This window comes from Phocoena phocoena, chromosome 14, assembly GCF_963924675.1.
Source record: "Phocoena phocoena chromosome 14, mPhoPho1.1, whole genome shotgun sequence".
Taxonomy (NCBI): domain Eukaryota; kingdom Metazoa; phylum Chordata; class Mammalia; order Artiodactyla; family Phocoenidae; genus Phocoena; species Phocoena phocoena.
Genome location: NC_089232.1, coordinates 55,409,213 through 55,417,175, shown reverse-complemented (window position 1 = coordinate 55,417,175; position 7,963 = coordinate 55,409,213). Strand labels below are relative to the sequence as shown.

The window sequence follows — 7,963 nt, the reverse complement described above, 5'->3', positions numbered from 1 at the left end:
GCTGTGACTGATGCTGGAACAGCAGCTTTCTACTATCTTTCTCCACTCACACCCCATGGTCATGGTCATTCTGGGCCCCAGTCCTACTCTTGCATTGCAGCTCCTTTTGTTCTTTCCTTGTATCACAGGAACCTGTCTCTTTGGAATTTCTAAAAAATGCCATTATGTAGTGTTTCCTCTCTAGGGCTGTTTGTCCCATTTCCTTCTGAATGAATACTTTTGCGAGGTCATTGCTTCTCTGCTCTGAACAGGAGGAATGGACAGGGCACACAACGAATCCCTGGTGTTATGTTGACTGAATCCTTCAGGCTTGTTGAAGAACAAACACTTGTCTCATTTTCTGAAGAGACCTAGATGTTACACTTTTTTCAAAACCCATTTGTCTTTGCTCCCCTGTCATGGTACAGAGAGGAAGACTGATGACATGTGCCTTACCTGCATTATCTCATCTGATTCCGTTGACAGAAGGTTTCAGGTCAGGGGACTTAACTGTTTTGCATAACATGGTATCTCTACTGCCTGGCACAGTGCCTGGAACTTGGGGGTGCTCAGTAAATGTTAGTTGAATAAATGAAAGTGATTAAGAAAAATGAGACCCAGAAAGGTGAATTAACTCTTCCAGAGTTACCAAGTACTCCGTAAATGGGTTGGGGTTCCCATCCAGGTGTGACTGATTTCAGAGTCTGCTCTTTTTTTTTTTTTTTAATTTATTTATTTTTGACTGTGTTGGGTCTTCATTTCTGTGCAAGGGCTTTCTCTAGTTGCAGCGAGCAGGGGCCACTCTTCATCGCGGTGCACGGGCCTCTCACTGTCGCAGCCTCTCTTGTTGCGGAGCACAAGCTCCAGACACGCAGGCTCAGTAGTTGTGGCTCACAGGCCTAGTTGCTCCGTGGCATGTGGGATCTTCCCAGACCAGGGCTCGAACCCATGTCCCCTGCATTGGCAGGCAGATTCTCAACCACTGCGCCACCAGGGAAGCCCCAGAGTCTGCTCTTTTAACCACTGTTATAAATGAAGTTGAGGCTCTCAAACGTGCTGTATCAGTCAGCAAGGTAGAAGCTACATAAGTTATTTTAACAGCTCTTGTAATATCAGAAATCAATAGGACAGATATTGAAGGACAGAATAGGTAAATGGGGAGCATGGGCTGGGGGACAGGAAACAGCCACCATCACTAGAGCTGCGAGAGCAAAAGGGACAAGTTGGGGTTTTCACAGCTAGAAGCCCAAGGAGCTGGAACTCAGACCCTTGAGGAAAGGGCGCTGCTCTGTCGGTGCTGGCATCACTCAGAAAGTGTGATGCGGCTGCTTCTGGGAGTGTGAAGACAAGCTGGGGACCGACACACACTGCTGCTGCTCCTGGGGCGATGCTGGCAGGAGCAGGAAGGAGCAAGCCTCTTGCCTTGTAGGTGCCCTCGGGCACCCCCTGCTGGTGCAACAGGGATCTGGATGGCCGACCTGAAATGGATTTACGGAGTCCCAACCCCACCCAGAATTGCAAAGCTGAGTTTAAGTGGATGGACGTGGAGCTGAGAGGCAAAAGTGGAACAGAAACACATATTTTAGAAAATGTCCCCATTTTTGTATTCCCTGTGGACCTTTTCCTTGGGATAATTCATCTGTTTCTTGTTTCCTCAGGATATAAGATCCTGACTAACGTGAGTTTCCAAGGTGAACTCAAAGTACTAGAAAAAAATGTTAGGCTAATAGTGAGTTTTCATGGGAGAGTTAATGCCATTATACACTGGAATTGATAGGTACAAATTCATGGAAGAGCTTTGCCCTGTGTGATCCAATAATAAAATCAGTTAGCACTGCTGTAATTATCAGCATGTCAGACAGATGAGCACACCGGACAGGATGTCGGTGGGCAGAACTAATCTAACTGGAAGCAAAGCCTGATTGTACTGAAATATCCAGGTCTCTCAGCTCTAGGGCTTCCTGTCCCCTTAGCAGCTTGCCCCCTTTGCTCAGCCTCCACCCTCAGTTGGAGGTTCTTCATAATGGGAAGAGAGTCTCTGGATTTCTGCTGGTAGAAAGGATTTTACCTGACATTTAAAAAAAAAAAAAAAAAGATGGACAGCTCCTTCTTATCTTCTGAAAGTCACTGTCTTTCACCTGGCCCTGGCCCTGGTCCTTTAAAGGCCCTGGTATGACTGGGGGCTGGAAGTCAGCACTCTGTGTCCTCTTAACCTGTGGCACCCAGCCACACACAGGCCTCTGTGAATGGAGCTTAAATTCCAAGGGTAAAAAACAAAACCTGCATACATAAGAAGCCTCATTTTTTGGAGTCAGTGTAGACTTCCCCAGATCTGTATCAGTCCCCCTACTTTCAGCCTTTCCTGTCAGGCTGTAGGTCCAGTGGTGTGCCACATGCTTTCCAAATCCTGTCTCCTTTTCTGACTTACAGATGCTTTGATGACATTCCTAATGCCAGCCAACCAAGTATCTACCACATTTGGCTGACTTTGGCTAACACCAGGTGGCTGTGAAGAGAGAAGGCCCTGAGATCAGTGGGGATAGAAGAGGCATTACTTTCCATGTCTGAGAGCCCAAAAGGGAGGGCAGCAGGGGAGATGGAATTTGTCTGTGCCATGGAGAAAAGCACATCTGACTGTTCAGAGTCAGAGGGGATTAATTGCTGGCTTCTCTGATTATTTCCTATGTGGCTTTGGGTAAATCACTTGGTTTCCTTAACCTTTTTTTTTTTGCCCCTCTTCTGTAAAGTACAGATTTCATTTGCCTTAACGGTGTTGTTATAATGATTAAAAATTTTCACCTGCTTTACACCACTTGATCTTCCAAACACTTTATGAGGTAGGTGTTATAACCTGCATTTTAATAATGAAAAAATCTGAAGCTCAAAGAGATGAAGGGATTTGCCCAAAGTCACACTGCTAGCAAGTAGCAGAGATGAGATATAAACTCCAAGTCTAAGGTTGTTTCCACTGGGTAAATAAGTATCCCTGATCTGTGTGTTGAGTACAGCATGTACCTGGGAGGTGTTTCTGCGTATCGGAGATGGGTTTGTGTCTGCAAATATAGAGAGGAAGGTAGAGCAATTTTTCTTTGCTCAGACTGCAAAGTGTAAGCCATTATTGTCTAATCAAAGCCGTCACCTCCATCTCCTGCCTCTGTGAAGCTCCTCTGCCCATATCGTACCCCCCTCCTTTTACTGGAACTTAGGGGATAGGAGCTATATTAGTGTCAGAGAGAGGGGAGAAAAAAGAAATAGAGAAAAGCCACAATCACTTAAAGGTGAGATGTGTTTCAATTAAATTATATGATATTCCCAGCATTGACTCTGACACATAGTAGGTGTTCATTAAGTGTTAAGATTCCATCCCCTCCTTTAAAGAAGAACTATTGTGAATGTTCTATTTTGAAAATTGTTACAATATCAACCAAAGTTTTTTTAGTCATATGTGAATTGTATATAAATAAAATGTCAATACTTTCCTTATAATTACATTGATTTCTTGCCTAAAGGTATGATTCTCAAAAAAATGACTCTTGGATTTGCTTGAAGGTAAATCGGTATGTTCCAATGTATATTTGCACATAAAAGGGGACAGTATCTATAAAGAAAAATTGCCCTTAAGTTATTTAGAAGAGTATTAAAGACAAAATTAGGTTTATAAAGAGGGCTCATTCAGCTTCCTGTAGGTTCCTGTGATTAGAGACCCTATGGCAAAGGGGATGGAACACCATCCACCTGAGGCAGCGAAATCTTTTTCAGAGTGAAGCCTGGGTCAGAAAAGACTCCAGAGATGAGAGGGGCAGAGGGGCTGTACAGGCATCTCTCACCCTGTCCTGACCCCCTAAGGAGATGCCTGGGATCCCCTCCCCACCCGCTGTCAAGATGCTTGAGGTTTGGTCAATCAGCAGATCTTCCATCGCACTGCACAGGGACGAGGGGACTTCCTGCTATGTCTCCATCTTTATCAAATGGAGACGCTTGAGAATAGCTTCTGCTGTGTAGTGATAACAGACAAAGGGAGCATCAGCTGGGGGTGCTCTTAACCTTTCTCTGAGATGGCATGGCTTTTGTTCCAAGGGTACTGCTGAAGCAGGACTCAGAGTGTCAGGAAAACCAAAGGAACAGGCTCAGAAGAGAGGTGAGTTTTCAGTGGGACAGAGTCAGGTCATCTGAGCGAGGAAGTTGATGAATTGTACAATAAACTTCTTTTTAATCTGCTCTCCTCTGGCTTATTTCCCCTGCGGTATGTGAGTATACCGCAGGTCGAAATTTTTCTTATTGGTTTTCTGCATTGAGTAACATCATCTCTCAATGTCTTTATACCATGAAGAGGGTATCTAATGTGGATGCCTCTAAGTATAATATTATGATCTGGTGTGTGAAGACTGTCCTTTTGATGACTTGTTTCTGAAATCAGTGATTCAGCAGCTCCAACTGTTTGTTTCCCACCCTGGGAAATGGGTGGTGGTGAGGGCCATTGTACCAGTGAGAGAGCTCTGGGAATGCATCTGCTGTCTTCACAAATCCCAATAAAAATAGACTGCCAGGAGCGGCTGACGGTGCTTCTCGGCATGCTTCGGCCCAGGCTGCCTTCTGTCAAAATTTTTATGTCATTTCAGAAGACTAAACCATTTTTTATGGAAGAACATTGAGTGCCCCTGGACTCACCTCTGGTCTCCTGTCCCAAGGTATAATGTTATAACCTGATTAAATATATCAAAGTACCTTGGAGTTTTGTTTTTTTTAATAAATTTATTTATTGATTATTATTTTTTTTATTTTTGGCTGTGTTGGGCCTTTGTTGCTGCACGCGGGCTTTCTCTAGTTGCGGTGAGCGGGGGCTCCTCTTCGTTGCGGTGCGTGGGCTTCTCATTGCGGTGGCTTCTCTTGTTGTGGAGCACGGGCTCTAGGCACGCGGGCTTCAGTAGTTGTGGCACACAGGCTTAGTTGCTCCGCGGCGTGTGGGAGCTTCCCGGACCAGGGCTCGAACCCGTGTCCCCTGCATTGGCAGGCAGATGCTTAACTACTGCGCCACCAGGGAAAGCCCCTTTCAAGTTTTTTTCAGTTTTTATAATGGATCATTATGGCCCAGAGTTTGTTGAATGTGAAGCAATTATAGAAGCTTATCTAATGTCTCAGGAGAGTTTAAGGACTGCTGAAGCGTCTTCTGAGGGCAGCGGATGTTCTCTCACACTGTGAAGCCATAGGAGCGGGGGTTGTGGAGGAAGACAGGCCCAAGTACCTTAGGTGTGAATAATCAACACCTTGGTGTTTTGACACATTCTGGAAGGATGCCAAATTGGCCACCCCTGGGACCATTGCTGGGTTTACTAATAAATATCACAGTTTCTTCCAGGGAATAGTCTTGTCCTGACCCCTGAGGAAAATGCTAGTGTGTGAGCCTGTAAGAGGTCTAGGTTTGAGACCCTCTCAGCAATAGGGAGGTCTTAGAAGAGTGACTGAAGTCCGTGGTAGTTATGCAAGGGCCGTCAACTGTGAGAGCCAGCCCTGGCCTCCTCAATAAGTGTCTCTGTTTACCTGCAAGGGTCATTACAGGAAACCTTTTTAACCAACCTATCCCTGTGTATTCCCATTCTCAGCGACGTAGAAGGTGAACCTCTGAGAAAGAAAGTGAACCTCTGACTTGATAGCTGGGTCCCAATTTTGGCAGGAAGGGTAGATGCTTGGGAAAGGAAAGGGAAGACAGCAGAGGGAGGGAATTGGGTCCCTGAGAAACAGTTCTTCCTCAGCAGAGGTTTGACTCATTCATCCAAAGAGCAGGCACAAATGTCTGAGAAAGCTATTGGGACATCAGTATTAGATCTTGATGCCCCAGGGAAATAAAGACCAACTCCAGAAACCAATTGATTTAGGCATCTCCCTACACAGTCTCTTTATTTTTTATTTATTTTATTTTATTTTTAAAATAAATTTATTTATTTATTTTCGGCTGCGTTGTGTCTTTGTTGCTGCGCATGGGCTTTCTCTAGTTGTGGTGAGCGGGGGCTACTCTTCCGTGCGGTGAGGGGGCTTCTCATTGCGGTGGCTTCTCTCATTGCAGAGCATAGGCTGTAGGCGCGCGGGCTTCAGTAGTTGTGGTTCGCAGGCTCTAGAGCGCAGGCTCAGTAGTTGTGGCACACGGGCTTATTAGTTGCTCTGTGGCATGTGGGATCTTCCCCAGCCAGGGCTTGAACCTGTGTCCCCTGCATTGGCAGGCGGATTCTTTTTTTTTTTTTGGCTGCGTTGGGTCTTCGTTGCTGCACTCAGACTTTTCTAGTCACAGCGAGCAGGGTCTAGTACTCTTCTTTGCGGTGTGCAGGCTTCTCATTGCGGTGGCTTCTCTTGTTGCAGAGCATGGGCTCTCGGGCGCACGGGCTCAGTAGGTGTGGCTCGCGGGCTCCAGAGCACAGGCTCAGTAGTTCTGGCGCACAGGCTTAGTTGCTCTGCAGCATGTGGGGCCTTCCCGGACCAGGGCTTGAACCCGTGTTCCCTGCATTGGCTGACAGATTCTTAACCACTGCGCCAGCAGGGAAGTCCCTGCAGGTGGATTCTTAATCATTGCGCCACCAGGGAAGTCCCAAAACCTGGACATTTTATGATTCTGCATCACTGAAGGTAATCTGAGGTATTGGATGACAGCAGTGACTTAAATCTGCTGGGGACTTTTTCCTCCAGTGCTCTTCAGATCATCTGGGATGAAGACTTTGCGAGCTTTCTTAATCACGGGCTGTGGCTTCAGTTCGTCCTCAGAGAACTTGGGTTTGCGAGGGTCAAACATTTCCTGCCTGGGGATGCTGGAGAGGGCAAGGTCGGCCGGGTCTGGCTCATAGCCCACCGGGACCTGGATGGTGTCAGGGTCAATGGGGCTCGGAGTACTGCGGTTGGCTGGCAACAGCTGGTCTGGTCTGATGGGGCTTTGCATGCAGTTTGGGGATGGGATGCCAGAGTGAATGGGTGCAGAGGTCCGACTGCTGAGGTCCATGACGGAGGGGGCAGCTGAGGAAGCCGGCTGCGGCCCAGGAGGGTGAGGGCTGTGGTCATGCTGAGATGGGTTGGGGGGAATGCCATTTTCCGACAAAAACTCCTCCAGGTCCATGTATTCCACCTGGAAAGTATCTCCGTCATAGGGAAGGGTTTTGTCCCATAAGGTGGGTCCCAAGAATGCTGACTGGGGGACCGTCGGGCTCTTACTCTCATCATCCAGCTTCTTTTCCTTTATCTTTACTAAATGCGTCTTCGTGAAGGGGGAGCTTCAGCGGGTTCTCCAGCAAGGACCCGAGCACGCCGTAGGGAGGTGGGATAAAGGTGGGATTCAGTGGGAGTGGTCGGGACATTTTCTCCATCGCTATGCACTCAATTTTTTTTTTTCTTAAAAAAAACCCCACCCCAGCCTCCCCCCAGAATGTTGCTGAGCTTCTTCCTCCGTCCTTTGCCAAAAGTTCTCGCTTTCAAGGCGGTGGAGACAAGGGAGGAAAAAAAAATTACCTATGTCTTTATAAATACATCTGCATAAAAATATAAATATATCTGCATAAAAACAAAAAACTTTCAGGTTCCCAGTGCAGTCCCCAGGGAGCGCGCCAAGTGCCTGTGGGCTCCTCCACGACGTACAGGATGCTCTCACTTGCCTCGGACCCCTCGTCTTGTAAAATGTTCAAAATTGCGAAAAGGAAAGAAAAAAGACGCAGACGGCTGCAGAGGGCGGAAGACACTGCACCAACCAGCCGCATCGGGCCCTCCCACCCCTCCCCCTCCCACTCCACCCCCCTCCCCCTCCCACTGCTCCCCCGGCCCCCGCCGCCCACAGTCTCTTTAGATCCCAGTAAAGAAGTGAGCAGAAGTCTTCCGAATCTGCAGAGCCCCAGGGGCAATGAAAATGGAAGGATTTGTCACAGCCTAGTTGATCTGGAGACTCCCACTGGGTTTATTTTAAGCTTCCCAACCTTGCTCATTATTTTCCTTCAGTGTTTCCTGTTTTCCCTTC

The 7,963-nt window shown here is 47.3% G+C and overlaps 1 pseudogene; it reads right to left on the bottom strand.

Annotated features, from left to right (window-relative positions):
- Positions 1–6,625: 6,625 nt before the first annotated feature.
- Positions 6,626–7,322, bottom strand: LOC136133590 (hepatic leukemia factor pseudogene; annotated as a pseudogene).
- Positions 7,323–7,963: the final 641 nt, after the last annotated feature.